This window comes from Lonchura striata, chromosome 1 (genome assembly GCF_050655825.1).
Source record: "Lonchura striata isolate lonStrDom1 chromosome 1, ASM5065582v1, whole genome shotgun sequence".
In the NCBI taxonomy this organism is placed as follows: domain Eukaryota; kingdom Metazoa; phylum Chordata; class Aves; order Passeriformes; family Estrildidae; genus Lonchura; species Lonchura striata.
The window spans coordinates 2,785,267-2,800,808 of NC_140703.1; the positions used below are offsets into that span (position 1 = coordinate 2,785,267).

The 15,542-nt window shown below is 41.0% G+C and overlaps 1 long non-coding RNA gene across 1 annotated transcript in view; it reads left to right on the forward strand.

Annotated features, from left to right (window-relative positions):
- The first annotated feature begins 7,257 nt into the window (after positions 1-7,257).
- Positions 7,258-15,542, forward strand: part of LOC146768565 (uncharacterized) — a 37,724-nt gene continuing 29,439 nt past the window's right edge. Inside the window, exon 1 of the long non-coding RNA XR_014954393.1 lies at positions 7,258-7,887. This is a non-coding gene — a long non-coding RNA (uncharacterized LOC146768565). The remainder of the gene's footprint in view (positions 7,888-15,542) is intronic.

Sequence of the window (15,542 nt, forward strand, 5' to 3'; positions counted from 1 at the left end):
TTTTGGTTTTGGTTTTTATTTTTTTTTTGCCATTTTTTGAGGCCTAAAAGTAAGCTCACTTCTCAGCACAGGATATTTCTTACTTGATCTGAGCTCTGACCAATTTGGTGTGACAGATATTTGTTGCAGGAAAAAAACCCTAGCTTCCTGGATTTTATGAAGTTGGTCCAACTTCACTGAAAATACCTCCCAAAGGAAATTATTCTCTTCTTCCTGAATTCTTTCTTTCTGCTACGAATCGTTCACCTCCGGGAACCCATTGTTCCCAACGTTGGAAATTTCTGCATCTTTCCAGTTATTTCATGCTTTTGAAAGTAGCAACTCCCCTTACTTCACTCTGCTTTTAGGACTTATCCAGTGAAATTCCTGGTGGCTTCCTCTGTTTTTGTCATTGTTGTCCTGTCACAAGGGACTTCTCAGCTGCTGTGTTATCCTGCTTTGAGTTAAGGATGAACTGGGTTTGTGTCTCAAGGAAATAATGCAAGACCTCCAGAGAAAAGAAGGACCTGCTCAAGGCATTCTGCCAAAGTCAATGGCCTTCATTTCCAAATAAATAAGAAAAGGGAAAAAAAAAAAAACAAACCCAAGGCCACCGTGGAGAAACCACAAGCCAGCTCTGAGCTGTGTGAGAAAGAGAACTGCAATTTCAGAGGATGGAGTAACACCCTGACTACTGGTTGCAGCATGGGAGGGAAGTGTTACTTGTCATTCAATCATATGTGATAACTGGAAAATACATGTTGCAGTATCAACCCTTTAGTGATGAAAAATTCGTGACTGAATAATATCTGCTGGTGATACGAGCCAGGCACCAAGAAGCTCCCTTTATGATTTGTGCTCTGAGGTCAACATGTTTGGGTTATTTCATCCTTGCACTTCTTTACCACTTTCAGTACTGGCAGACACATTTTTCTGCTCAATCTTTGTCCTTCTACAGCCTTTTCCTATAATATGCCTGTCCTCCTCTCCATTCCTCCCCTTCTGTGGCCTTACCTCTTACCCTCCACTGGAATCTTGACCGCCCTTCACCAGCATTCTCTTCATGATATCCTGGATCACCCCAGACCTCTATGGCAGCGCATTTCAAATTACTTTCCCACCTCTGCCTCCTTCCCTAATTTCTGCCTTTCTAGATACTGTTGCCAGTCACTTCGTTGTGGCAAAATACATATTCCTTATTCATAATCCTCACCCATGCTCTTCAGATTTTTCCCCTCTAACTCTACACCTTCAGGACACTTCTAAATCCTAATCCCCATTCTTTGCCTCTAAAATTTGCATTTCTACTCCTCATTCCCCAGTCTACTTCCAAAACCCGCTGTTTCAGATGTTTCTCAGGGTAAGGTTTTGTTTGAGCAATATTTTTTTCTTGAAACATGGAATAAAATGTTTGGGTGTGACTTTTGTGGAACCCCAGAATGAACCTTCAGATTATTAATTAGGAGGAAATTGTAATAAAATAAAATAGAAAACTTTTTCATTTGAACACAAATTAAATTTAATCCAGCATTAGAAAAAAAAAATCCCACAATGTCATTTTGGAGTTCTTTTTCATAACACAGGGTGTTGTAATAGCTATAACCCCATTCCCAATAATATGTGCAACAGATGGATAAGGAAGAATGGGGAAGTTGCTTTCTCTCCTTCACACTAGCTTGGTTTGAACTGTGCCCCAAGGCCTCAGTTCCTACACCAGCAGATGTGTAGGTCACTGCCAGATAGCTCTGGGTCTGATTGCTTGTTGCTTTGTGCCATATGTCAGCTGCTGTGCCTGTGCAAAAGCTGATGCAGGCTTTTGCTCTCTCTTAATGCCTCCAAGGTAGTTCTCCCCTTATGCCAGCTATGTTTAGCTGCAATTTCACTGTTGAACTTTGCAAAATTGAGCTGAAGAGGAAGAAAAAAAAAAAAAAACCAAAAAAAAAGAGGGTGGTAGTCAAGTCGAATAGGGATTATGCTAAAGGCCAGCAGTGCAGCATGCCTGTGGATGCTGTTCTGAGCTTCCCAGACAGACATATGTCTGATAGTCACCTCTGCTTTGTGCTTTCAGGGTCACTTGTTTGGCCTTGGGATGGGGTTTAAAGGAGAACATGAGGCAGGGTTTGCCAGAGAACAGGTTAAGGTGGGAACTGGCTCTGGAAGGGACTTAGACATTTCTGGGGCTGAGAGATGTGAGGAAGAGGGAAAAGCAGCAGTGCACTGAGTCATCACTGCTTGGAAAGTGCTTGGTTAGGAGAAGGCAATCCCCACTGTGCTTGCTAATGTGTAGTTAGTGCATTGTTACAAGCTTTGGGAAACTCAAAAAGGAAATCTTGTCTAAAGGTGTGGCTGTGCTCCTCACACGCAATCCTCATTTCCTTTCAGCAGACCTTTTGGATCACTCTACCAAAAGGGTTTTTTTCCCTCGTTATGTTTTAGGAATTCCTCAAATCCCAGCAAGAATCCCAGCAGTAGCCAGGGGATAACAATGGCCCTGCAACGCACTGATGCAAAAACAGTGAGCTGTGTGCTCCACATTGCCCACAAACCAAAGAAACTAATTCCTGTTCCCACTTACATGGCTCTGGCTGCATATCCCCTTCTGTAAACCACACCAGCTCTCTCTTACAACTGCAACTGTTAAGGATATCTCTATTCTTGCAGTCCAAATAAGTCCTCCACCTCCTGCAGATGCCCCCTTGAGTAGATCTGTACGTTCTCCCCCCATAAATCAGTTTTATTATCTGCATTCATCCCCAACTTTCAAAAGCCTGATGGTAAACTCACTTTTCCTCCCTTCTACTCACACAGATAGGTGCTCCTAGAGAGGGAAAAATTTAGATTGGCAACTGCTTCCTGAAATGCTTCCTATTATTTTGCTTATCTTCCTGTAAGTATGTTCAGAGGAAATGTTTAGTGTGGGGCAGATAATGTAGTTACTGATAATGGATCCTCGATGCTGGGAGCCTTGCAGTGATTTACCTCCATCAAATTAAATAAGAGCAGGTGTTGCCAGCTCAGTTCCAAATCAGAAGGTGAGCAGGTGCCACTAAGTTGCATCTGGCAGTAGGAGCAAACAAATCTCAGCCAGAGAATTGTTGAATGAGATGGTTTTTAATTTAGGTACACAACCTAAGCAATTAGAAGCAGCTTTCCAAGGGTTCTTCTGCACACCCCTCTCGAACCTATTTAAGAAACAGTGGCAGAGGGACGCTGTGAGAAAACAGTATTTGGGTTAGGGATGATTGCAAACATTGCCTCTGCCACTTGAGGCATTTTGTCTCTTTGGGAGGGAGACATTAAGGTTGATATGCTTCAAAGTAATTTTCCTGGTGTTGGAAAGGCTGAGGAGGGCAGACCTCTGGGGCAGAGAAGGGAGAGCACTGTGATGAGCTGCAGTGATTCTACAAATTGTTGAGTCTGTTTCTACATTGCAAACAGCCTCCTGTAAGGATGAAGCTTCACTGCAGAAATGCAGCGTGTTACTTAGGGATGCTCTGACACTGTCATAGCCTGTGGGTGGTTCCAGGGCTAGACCTGAAATGAGACATGTTTCTCCCTCAGAATATCTCGGGCTGTTACTTTGGTAATGAGCAGTGTCTCCATATTTGGCTAAAATCTGTGTTTTTGAAAGCATGGATTAAGTCCTCTCCCGGCTGTATGTAAAAGCATTTTTGACTAAGTCATTTTCAACCAAACAGTGCTCATTCAGGGCAGTAAATCACACAAACAATGTTAATCACTTTTCATCATGTTAATGGCCTTAAGCTCCTCAGAAATCGCTTCACCTAATTTTATTTCACTGAGGCTCTGTAAGGGGGTCCAGCTGCAAGTAACCACTCTCAGAATCAAGACTGAATTACTGCAAATACCCCAGTAAAGGTAAGAAGGCAGATCCTCAGATCATGTAAATCCCTGCAGTCCTGCTGATATCTGTGATGTTCTGCTGATTGACACAAGCAGGGCTAGTTGATACAGGTAAAGTAAATTGCCTGCAGTTTTAAATGCGTGATGCTAATGGGTCCCATGGTAAATCAGTGGCTGACTTGTTTGTTTTTCTTTATAATGGACTCAAGAGGTACATTAATGGTAAAACAAAAACAAACAAAAAAACCCAACAAAACAAACAAACAAACAAAAAAACAACAAAAAAAAAAATCAAAAAACCCCAACAAAATCCACCATCTTAGCAAAGCAGTGGGCAACCCAGGTAGCACTGCAGTCAGTAGTGCTCACATTTGCAATTAGACACAGGGGCTGGTTTGTTAGCAGAGTGATGCTTGTGCCAGTACTCCAAGGGTCTAGACAAGTCCTGATCCCCACACAAACCACGTCCTGCCCAAGATGAGGATATGACCTTCTCTGGTTGGGATCTTACCTGCATGTCTCCGGTCTCCTGAGAATTAAAGCCTAAAAATTAAAGCTAAAGAATCAAAGAATTCTACTTCCCAGCCCTCTTAAGGGTCAAGAAACAGATGGCCTTGAGCACTCTTCCAGTGAGAAATACTACACCTGGATGGGGATGAGCTTCCTCACCCTGTTAGGGTTTTCAAGAATTCCAGTATTTTTCCAATGTCCAACCAGGGATGAAAGGTCCTTTTAAAACTTGGATGAAAATTTCCAAAATAAAATCAGGATGGGGCCAAGCTAAATATTTTACTTTAATAATGTTCAAAGAGTTTATTTAGATTGTGACCTTTCAAAGCAGTTGTCTCTTTTTAGTACAAAAGGAACGTGGGGTTTTTGCTTGTTTCCTTCAATTACAAAATAAAACTTTTCACTTTTAAAAATGTCAAAACAGCCATCCTTCATCATGAAATGGTCCTTTTGCAATTTTTTTAAGCTGAGAGACTTGTTGAGATGAAACCATTGCTATCAATCAGCTTCAGTTTTGACAGGTGACTGGGTTTTTTTTCGTTGTATGTGAAGAGAAAAGAAAATTTTAGTCCAAAAATTCCTGACCACTGCTAGAAGTTTTTACCTCAATTCTGAAAATCTTCTGCCTTACATAGGTTTTCAGCCCAGTTAAATGTGGCTGCACTGGGCAGTGTAAATGCACGAAGTGCAATTTTTTTCTTTAGTTCATTTTTAAAATAAATATTTTAATCTTTTTTTTTCTTTTTTTCTATCAGTGACCAACATGATTTATAGAATTGCTAAGTGATTTATATTCTGCTTGCATGATTTAGTGTCCTGAATGAATGCAGTTTGGTTGAAAATGGCTTAATGAAAAATGGTTTCTTTATAGCATAGATGGAGCTTAATCCATGTTTTCAAAAATCATTCTGATTAAAGCCTTATAAGGATCAGACCAAGACAGTGTCTGTTGCCAAGGTATCTGCTACAAATATGGTTCCCAGGGAAAAACTTAAAGGCTTTATGTCATGAAAGAAGAAAGACTTTCTGAAAATGTACTTACTTTCCAAAATGTAGTGTTGATGAGAAAACTTTATGGATTTCTAGCTCAGAAAGCAACAAAGCAATGCTTTCAGGAGAAAACAGGGAAATAAAACCAACCTGATTAAAAAATTAAGAAAGAAAGCCTCCAAAGAGCTGCTCACCTGATGTTTTATGCCAACTAAGATCACTGTCTGTATCCTAGTTTTTCAAATTCTGCATGCTTGGCTCTGACGTGATGCTCCTGACCACAGTTTCTGGCCATCTGTCCTTGGATAGGTGTATGAAATTTTCAAATAATTTTGGGTAAGGTTTTATAATATGGGTTGCATATCCAGTGACTTTGTCAGAAAGTGGCAATTAGTGACACGTTTCATTTAAAATTGTCTCATCTTAATTTGAGTATTTGTTTACACCACTTCTCTGCTAAATGCCACAAATACCAAATACATCCTTGAAGGTGTTTAGGCTCCGTGAGGTGAAATGGAGTTAGAGTATTTATGGTTTTCCTTCATTTGGAGACTGTCTACAAGGCAGGATTTTCAGACCCAAATATACCCTACACTCAATGAAGATTTTACTTTTTCTTGGTAGTTCAAGCCAAAGTTTAAGGACAACTGAGCAATTTCAGTTCCTCAGCTGTGTCCACCGAGAGTAAATTTGATGCAGGAGTGTCAGCACAATGCAGTGCTTGATGCTGGCAGGTTTTGTGATCAGCCCCCATGAGCAATGTTTTTTACCTTCTGGCTTCATTTTTGTACACCGACTTGATGATGCAGGTAAGTGTTTTTGGTTTTAGTTGTTTTATTTTTTCATTGTTTTCAGGTTAAGCACCCACACAAGGATTTTTAAGTGTGTATCTGATTTTGTTACAGCCAGTATGAACTGAACTCAAATAAACCACATTTCTGTGTATAAAGTGATGGCAAAGTAGCAGAAAGCTCTTAAGGGATGCTGCAGACTGTCAAGAAGCAAAACTTCCAGAACTTGGCTCTCCAAAGCAAGAGGAGCAGCATTCCCACAGTATTCCCAGCTGGCAGTGGCTGCCCTGCTGCACCACTGTGGTACAGGCTTTGCAAGCACAGTGGCCCTTCTAATGCCACAGCCTAAATATTCTGGCTTATTCTTGACTTTCCTGAAGAGAACTACAAGACTCTCCTCCCTTCCCACACCACTGGTGAACTTCTGGGCACAGTTCACTGAACATGGATGTGTTGTTCTTCCTGCACATGCCTTTAGAGCTGGGCTGATCTGCCTACATGCATAAGTTTACTACATGTTACTTGATGTTTAGCAAACATCAGAGTGTCCAGCAACCACAAAAAAATGGGCCCCATCTGCTTCACCTAAGAATTTCAATGTAGAAAACAAGATATAATAGGGGAAATGTGGAAGAATGGTGCCTTGTCCTACTGCACCTTTCTGCCATCTGTGTCACACAAAGGAAACGTCTGATCAGAATTGCCAGGGTTGTGTCACACAAATTAAACCCCTGATCAGACTTGCCAGGGTTGAGTCACACATAACCAGGGTGTGACTGTGTGTCCAAAGTCATCAGAGCAGCAACACACTGATGATCCTGCCCAAACCCTGTTACCACTCTGCAAATAAATGCAACTCTCTTGAAGCATCTGTTGGGGGGTCTGCTGCCCACTACTCATCCTTAAGTCTTACTTCACCTCCAGGTAATGAAGGTCATTCTCCCATCCTTGGAGCACAGATTGCTGCTGCTGCAGCGGTTTGGAAGGTGGCAGCACCACCACAGGTGTGCCCACCTGCCTTCCAGTCATACCTGTGCTTTTCCAGCCAGCACCTTGCTCACCCAGCTGCAAATCACAGCAGTCCTGCCAAAGAAGAGTGATGTGCAGTAGGTAACTGGAATAGACCAAGGCTTCATGATTACTGTATTTTCACAGCCTTATAGCTTACTTTGCCACATGCATCTCTGCAAAGTGATTCAGAGCAAAGCTTGCAGAAACAGCGTTAATTCTGTGCATTTAATGAGGTGGTGGTGCAAGTGATTATGCACGGTGCAAGTGGTAAAGGAGCTGGAGCTTGTATTTGCATTTATGTGGCTTTCTATTGTTTTTACAGTCCCTCAGCCTTCAGCAAATGCAGTTGGGTGACTCTTGGTGCACAGGAAGGGAAAGCTGCAGTCAGACAGTGGAATTACACTGGCAGGTTAGACATCAGAGGTTTGTGTGGTCAGGGGAGGGCAGTCAGGTACACAGGTGAGTTTCCCACAGGTAACCAGGATAAGCAACAAATAGAAGGGATTAAGTGTCAAAGAGGGCATTGTCTCTTAAGATGGCTGCTGAAAAATAGACTAAACAGTAAAAGAATTTTAAGGACATTTACCTTAACATGCAAGGTATAGGCAGCAGTTCAAAGGAATGCCTTTAGTTAAGCTGCACGCCTGCTGGTCTCTGAGCACATGTTTAGATGTTCTCAGCAAGGAGGAGCACACCTGCCTCAGTGCTGTCCTGAGGAGAGGCCTGGATGATGAAGGAAATGGTGAGATTATTTTCCCTGCGGCAGCAGAACTTTGATTCACTTTTCACCTTCTTTTTCAACAGTCTGTTTATTTTCATTGAGCACTGGTTTGAATTCTTGTGTTTTGGCAATAACAGTCTTGACCGTTCCTCGTTCCTTGTGTTGTTCTCCCCCACCACTGCCACCTCTGAAGTTCAGTCTGTTTTTTGTACTTTCTGTGTTTGGAAGTGGGGGAGTGGAGGAGTTGCTGACAGAAGTAGCCAGTGATGGTTACTAAATGTGTCTGCTTGGTTAAAAGTAAAGAAGCACATAACAAATGGTAAAGGGAACAAAACGGATTGTTTGTTATTCTTGGGGGGATTCTACCCTTAAAGTGATAGCCCAGAAATCCAGCTGGAATGTTAAATAAAAGCCAAAGGCTCCTCACAATTGTCTTAGCAGAGACAAACTCCTCACAGTGAGGCCTTTGAAAATTAGAACGCAAAAATAATCCTCCATAATGGAAAAATTCTCCTAAGAAAACAGCAAGCAAGGAAATTTAAGGCATAATGAGGACTGGTCACAGCACTTAGGTTGTGCAGGATCTATCAAGAAAAATGCTGTTGACACAAACCCCTGACTATTTTCACTGTACAAATACACATGCTCACACTTTATTTGGAATAGCCCTAAGTTTGCCTTGAGATCACCAACTGAGCTTTTAAATTAACACAGGATGTTCACACTGCCGTGGGCCATCCTAATGGCCTTCCAGAAAACTGCTCTTTACATACAGAAAAGCATGTGTGACTGCTTTCTATTTCCCTTTCCATCTCCCTGAAAGGCATCGAGAAAGTTAAGAAAACATTAGGGAAAGGAACGTGCACCAGTTATTATTCTGGAAAATTATATATATATTTGTTTTTTGGGGTATTTTTCCTATGCTCTTGAGGTTACCCTATCTGTCTTCTTCTCCTTCCTCTCAAGTGATCCTCACTGTCCTACATGTCAGAGACTTTCTTTAGTAAAGAATAATCTTGCTGTGTTGATTTAACACCAGAGAGGCTCTGCCCCATTAAACTCAGAGAGAATTCATTAGTTAGATAAAAAGGACATGAGTCTTTCCTTTACAGGCCAGAGGAGCTGCATGTCCTAAACACAAAGGTGTGGAATGATAGACCCGGAACGTTATTCTTATTCTAAAAGTGGACAGAACATTAATAGGAGTTGTACTGACTTATCACTTTGCTGATATGCCTCAAATGTCCTGCTGTGTGTGAGAAAATGGACCACTTTTGTGTTTGCTGGGTCACAACCTTCCCTTTTGAGATGCTCAGTGAGTTTACCCAATGTTGCCAATTCAGATGTTGTGTCAGTGACCAGACAATTGGCAACCCAAAAGTAATAAAGCTTGTCCCAGTGCCCTGAAGTCTTTGAACACAACCTTGTACTGGGTTTTTCTTCTGGATACAGTTCTCTTCTTAATTATGTTCTCTCTAGCTTCCATGAAAAGCATTCATGGATTTTCAGAGGGTGGCACAGAATGATGGAAGGCACATAAACTGCTTGTCTCAGCCTCCATGTCAGGTCCCACAGCTGGGAGGTAAAGGGGAGAAAGTGCATTCTTCCCATTATATTATCTGGTGACTCCCATCCATGCCTTTTTAGAAAGTCTTGATAGACTAGATTTGGCTCTGTTCCATCAAAAATATCTCTTGTACATGTTTGATTTTAAAAGAAAATGTTTGTAACATGTCTGTACAAAGGGGTGTCACATCTGCAGACAAACAGACTCTTCAGGCTGGAGTGAAATTCACTCATCAGGTGAACCATAATGATGGTGCCAGTGGATCTGGGCATATTCCTAACAAGCAGTGAACTGACACCATTGATCCATTTTGTGTAAATCATCAGCAACTCTTCAGATTACAGGCATGTTTTGTCATGGACCAAATTGAATCAGTTGACAGAGCATGTACGAGGCCTACTCTCCATTTCCAATCAGCTGATGACTAATCTGGACCACTAGAATTTGTAAAGTAACAAATACTTGTGCAGTTATAAACTTAGTGCCCTCAGTCCAAAATAAACGAGGGATATGTGTGCTAATTACCTTCAAGTAATGCTATAGGAATTTATTAGTTCCTCAGATTTTCAAATTAAAACATACATTCCAGAGAAAAAGATTATCTGTCCACTTCATCACAGCTACTTTTAAGAGCCTTAACCAGGATATTATGGTTGTGCTGTGTGGAAGACACGATACCCCAGAGCCATAATGACACTTTATATGAAATTAAGTGTACTTCAAACTCTTCTTGTGCATCAGCTCAAATCTGTCATAAAACTTGACATGGAAAGTATCCTGAATAGTAAAATGCCTTCAGTAGTATAAAATTATGGTACCCATTCAACAGCCCTTCAATAGGTCTAAAGAAAAAGGTTTTAATCCACTTTTTAGTCTTCGAAACTGAGTTGGCTATGCATGGATTTTTGTTCATTAATTAAAACTGCAGAACTCATAAATGGATCAGAGATTTTACAGTAAAGTAAGAATTTGGACACTAGATGTCCCAGGGACTGTTAAAGTGCTTAAAGAATAATTGTTGGTTTTTCGGTGAAATGCATCAATCCTCTGCCAAATCTATAATGAATCAACACCTCAGCATGAGATTAGGAGTATCCATATTCTACAAAACATGCAGTGTGTTGCAGTCCTTTGGAGTAGGCATAAAATCCATGAACACATTGACTATTGGTCATTAAAGACCCCCAGGAAACTTTAAGCATAAAGACCTTGTAACAGATGGTCTGGGTGAAAAATTCTAACTCATGTCTGATATTCATCTGTTGGTATAAATCAGCATTGTTGCTGTAGCTTTGGTAACTCAGTAAAGATTTTCATCAAAAGATTTCCTGGCCCTGGCTGCCTAAACAGTCCCCTGTTCCTTTAATGTTCTTTTTATTTTATGTTTATGAAATTTTATGTTATTTCTTGTCCCCTCTACTGGGAACAGAAAGCAGCTTCCAGTGCCTGCATTTATGGATGATGGGAATCAAGGAGTGTATCTTTTAAATGTCTCCTTATTCCTCGTGGTCAAGTTATCTCCCATTTTCTTTATGGTGTAGGAGCTTGCACAGGCAAAAAGTGATACAAATACAAAGGCATAATCACCCAAGCTTAAAGCAAGTTGTTTTTCTTTATGCACCAGCAGGGAAATAGAGGCCTGAAGTGAATGTCAAGTTTTACAAAATCACAATGTTGGGCATTTTAATACTCAATTATCCTGGTGTATATAATTCAGCAAATTGCAGAGCAATGCATAGTCAAGTCTCACTTACTGCTACTGAAAAATTGTCACTCATAAGGAGCTACCTAAGTGCTGGATATTATGCTGGAGTATTTAGGATGTACAGTTAATTTCAGGGCAATAATTATAGACAGTATCTCAAACACTATTGCTGATAACTGAGCTTAACTTTTCAATAGCTGGTACATCTCTGATGAGGTGATGCCCAACTACACCACTGAGAACCATCTGAAGATAAAGCCAGCTGCATGCAATTTGGTGCTAAACCATAACTTGCCATTAAAAGTATTGCCTTCTGAGGTTTCAGCAGTGTGGTGTCACCTGGAATTGTATGCCAGTGCAGAAGTTCCTAGAGAGTTTTTCAGCACTTCCAAAGGGAGTGAGCAACTTAGAGGCATTACCTACAGCCTAGCTTAGACCTGCTTCACTGCACCAAGGGAGCTGACCCTTTCACAAGCACATTCAAGTTATAGTTTATGTATGCTCATTCTACTCCTTTTCTCCTGGGCGTGTTGGCAACCTGGGGATCCTTCTTCTAAGGAAGCAGATTCAGACACGGTCATTTAAATCAGCAAGATAAAGCTAGCCAGGACAGATGTTTGCCTCTAGATTCTAGACAGCAATTTACAGTTAAATTAATCATAAGTAATATCAGGAACATCATATTAGCATTTCCCAGGATAATGAGTTGGCTCACTTTAAGTCACCAATCCTGTTATCAAGGCAGCATGTGCAGCAGCAGCTGCAGTGGGTGCTTCCCATGCTAGGGCCTCTTTTATATGGCCTTTGGTGATTAGGAACAGCACACTGTCTCACAAGGGCTGCTTCCAAACAAGCAGAAATGGGAAAACGTTGGTTCCAAGAAATAGAAAATCTGCAAAAGCAATCCTGCCAAAGTTTGGCAGCAGAAGGGAGGAAAGTAACCACCTTCACTTTATCACATTAGCTTTTGTACCTAATTATTATAAAATGCATCCCAAGAGCTGAATCAGTAGCACAGAAGTTGCTCATGCAATTTTTCTCTTTATGTATGACACTGTTCTGTTAGGGCCTGTGGACCTTCTGGAGGAGAGATCCAGTTCACCCAAGAAGACTTAACATTAAATAACTTTCACAGCATTATTATTTTTATTACTGTAGTGCATGGAAGTTATAGTAATAGAACAGACTCCCACTGTGTTAGGGACCTTAAAAACAGAGTATAAAAAGACACTGTTTTCCCAAAAGAGTTTCAAATTAATTTATCCTTCTTCATTCCGGCCACAGTCTCTGTACCTACAGCAAAGAAAAATCTTGTTTGCTTATTTATTTTGCTTGATTCAATTTAGAATAGACAGCTCAGTTTATTTTTCCATTAAAAAGATGATGCCAAGCTGAGTGCTAACATACATGAACTACAACCCCTTTGTTTTTAATAGGGGAGGAAAGAGGTAAATACTTGTGATTAATTTGGCTCATCCTGGTTGAAAAACAATAAAGACTTGTCTTAACTGGCCATAAGTAGAGTGGACACTTTAAACACAAGTAAGCTACCTCTCAAACTGTGGGTGATAGATTATCTGGGATATGGTATGAAAAATTAGCCAACACATTTACCATACCGTCTAGGAAGGCCTGTGATTAAATTTAACATAGCTGACCTTGTTGTCCTAAGTCTAATGAGCCAGAATGGGTAGAAACGTCCTTGATCCAGCTGGTGGTTTTTAGTGTCAGGCTTTAGTCTTATATAATTTATCCACTTTAACCCCAGCACTGGTGCAATTGCTTAATGCACTGGCCTGTCACCTTTCAAATGGAATTTTTGGTCTGCTTGATGTAAAGTGAAATTAGACTCAACTGCTTGCTGAGGCAAGGATGCATGGATTCAGCCTAAGCCAGCAAAGTCAGGGTTTTACTCTGGGACCTATCCTGGTACAAAGGTGAGGGCTGAGCACTCCCCAATACACTGAAATTTGTTTCAGAAGTGCAGGGAAGTGTCTTGAATACTTCTGCAGGAGCTCCCGGTTAGAGCAAACACTCACTTGTGCTGTGATAATTCTCTTTTGTGACTGCTCTTTCAGATAATGTATCCAATTTCTACAAATTTATGCATGACTTAACCTAAGTATTGTGCATCATGTATCCAGCACATGCTATCCAAAACAAGCAGAAGAAAAGAATTCTCAAACAAAAGGATTACAAAATGCATTTTTGCTGCCTGAGTTACATTTCCAGTCTAGAGCTGTAGTCTTCAGTTTCTTAAATCTGTCTCTACAACCATGAAACAAGCATGCAACTTTTTGTAGCAAAATTTCAAGATTTTTTCTGCCGTGTCAGATCTTTCACCGTGAAAAGAGATTCAACCCTTCCTTGTGCAGATCCTTTCCCAGAGTTGCAAGAGGGAGCTGGCTTTGCCCAAACAAAGCTGGCCAAGGACCCACAGGCTGTGTTTAGCTGACAGCACACACTGGGACAACTCTGGAGGAGTCTGCAGGACTGTGAGGGAAGGAAATCAAATCCCAGGAGTGTCAAAGGCCACCCTAGATTGTGGGGTGGCTTTGTGTGGTGGAAAAACTTCTCCTCCAAGCCGTGCTTCCAAAGAAAGGCTCAGCAGTCTCTCTTGTTGGGTCTCAAGGCAGTTTATTGCAAGTTATCTAAAAGATTTTCTTCTGGGGCTGCTGTGGTTTGCTCACAGCTCAGGCAGAGGCACACACACACCCTGACATCCTCTCTGACCCCGACTGCTTCTTCTCTCCCACCCAGGGCTGCTGCTGTCTTTTATATGGGACATTACGTGTTCCATGGTTACAGTTTTTCCCAATGCCTATTACCTATATTAAATGGTGATTTTCTATCTTTTATATGGTACATTACGTGTTCCATGGTTACAGTTTTTCCCAATGCCTATTACCTATATTAAATGGTGCTTCTCTATCTTTTATATGGTACATTATGTGTTACATGTTTACAGATTTTCCCCAATGCCTATTACCTATATTAAATGGTGCTTTTCTATCTTTTATAGGGTACATTACGTGTTACATGTTTACAGTTTTTCCCCAATGCCTATTACCTATATTAAAAGGTGCTTTTCTACTCTAAACCAATCTGAGTGCCAACATCACCAAGAACATGGAGGTGAGGAAGAAGAAAGAGGGAAGACAGGGCAGGCCCAAATCCTTCCATCTTAAACTTCTGACCCCCACGTACAAGACCTAAAACCCCCCTGTACAGCACTCAAAAATTCTTCCCTCTACTTTGTGACTACTTCTACTATAATATCTAAACTTTTGTGACTTCTTGTTCTTCCTGCAAGGTTGGTAAATCATTCTATGGCTCAAACCCAAAATCACAGCTGTTTCCAGCTGCTTGCCAGGGTCTCAGATGCTTTTGACCTGGACCCAGAACCTCCAAAAATGTCTGAGGGACATTTTGAGTTCTCACACAGGAGATGCCCAGCCTTTCTTCTGGGCAGCTGGGACACAGGAAGGGGCAGAGAGCTGCCACTCAAGCCGCCAGCAAGTGTCCCATGCTGACACTTTCCTGTACTCAGGGGCCAACACACAGCAATGCAGGACATACTTAACTCACAGCGTGGAGGATATTTTTTCTAACAGAAGAAATCACACCTGTGTTTTTACAGCCCACAGTAAGGTAACAGAGTGAGGCACAGCACTATCATGGCCACTTATGCAATTTCTTCTGCTTCCAACACTCAAGACTAGCAGAAACCTTTAATGAAACCCTTGGTTTCTGTCTTTTTTTCCCCTGTCTCTCATACCATGTCTCGATGGGATATTTCCTGAATAAGGTAAGGGTAGTTTTCCAAAAGGCTTGACCCAGAAACCCTTCCATCAGGCAATGCAAAATTGCAAGTTTTTGTTTTGGTTTGGTTTGTTTTTTTTGTCCCAAACCTAGAGTGAGGATGTCCCTCAGTTCCTTACACTGAAGCAAATATGAAATGCCTTCGGAAGTTGGGGACATTCATATTTAAAACTAAAGCTGTTCACAGCAGTTGTAAGTTTTTTCAGTGGCATTGCACTGAAGCCATAAGCCATCCCCTGGACACTTTGTATGCCAGATGAGTCACAAGGGGAAAACTGACAAACTTTTCAGCAGGGTGAATAAAAGCAACAATAAATCATCTGATTACTAGAAATTAATATAGTTTCTGAGTATACCTCTATGCTGGAGCACTTCACAATGCATATGAAATGCTCACACATCCTTCTTGCTATTCCACATTTTTGGACTCAGAACTGACTCAGTATTAAAACTGGGTTCTTCCTAATTCTTATGCTGTCTGTAATTAAGAACACAGATTCAAATAGGGAAAAAAAAAAAAAACCTGCTTACTAGAATAATAAATTTGTGTTTTTATAAAAGAATCCAATTAATTCAAAAGAG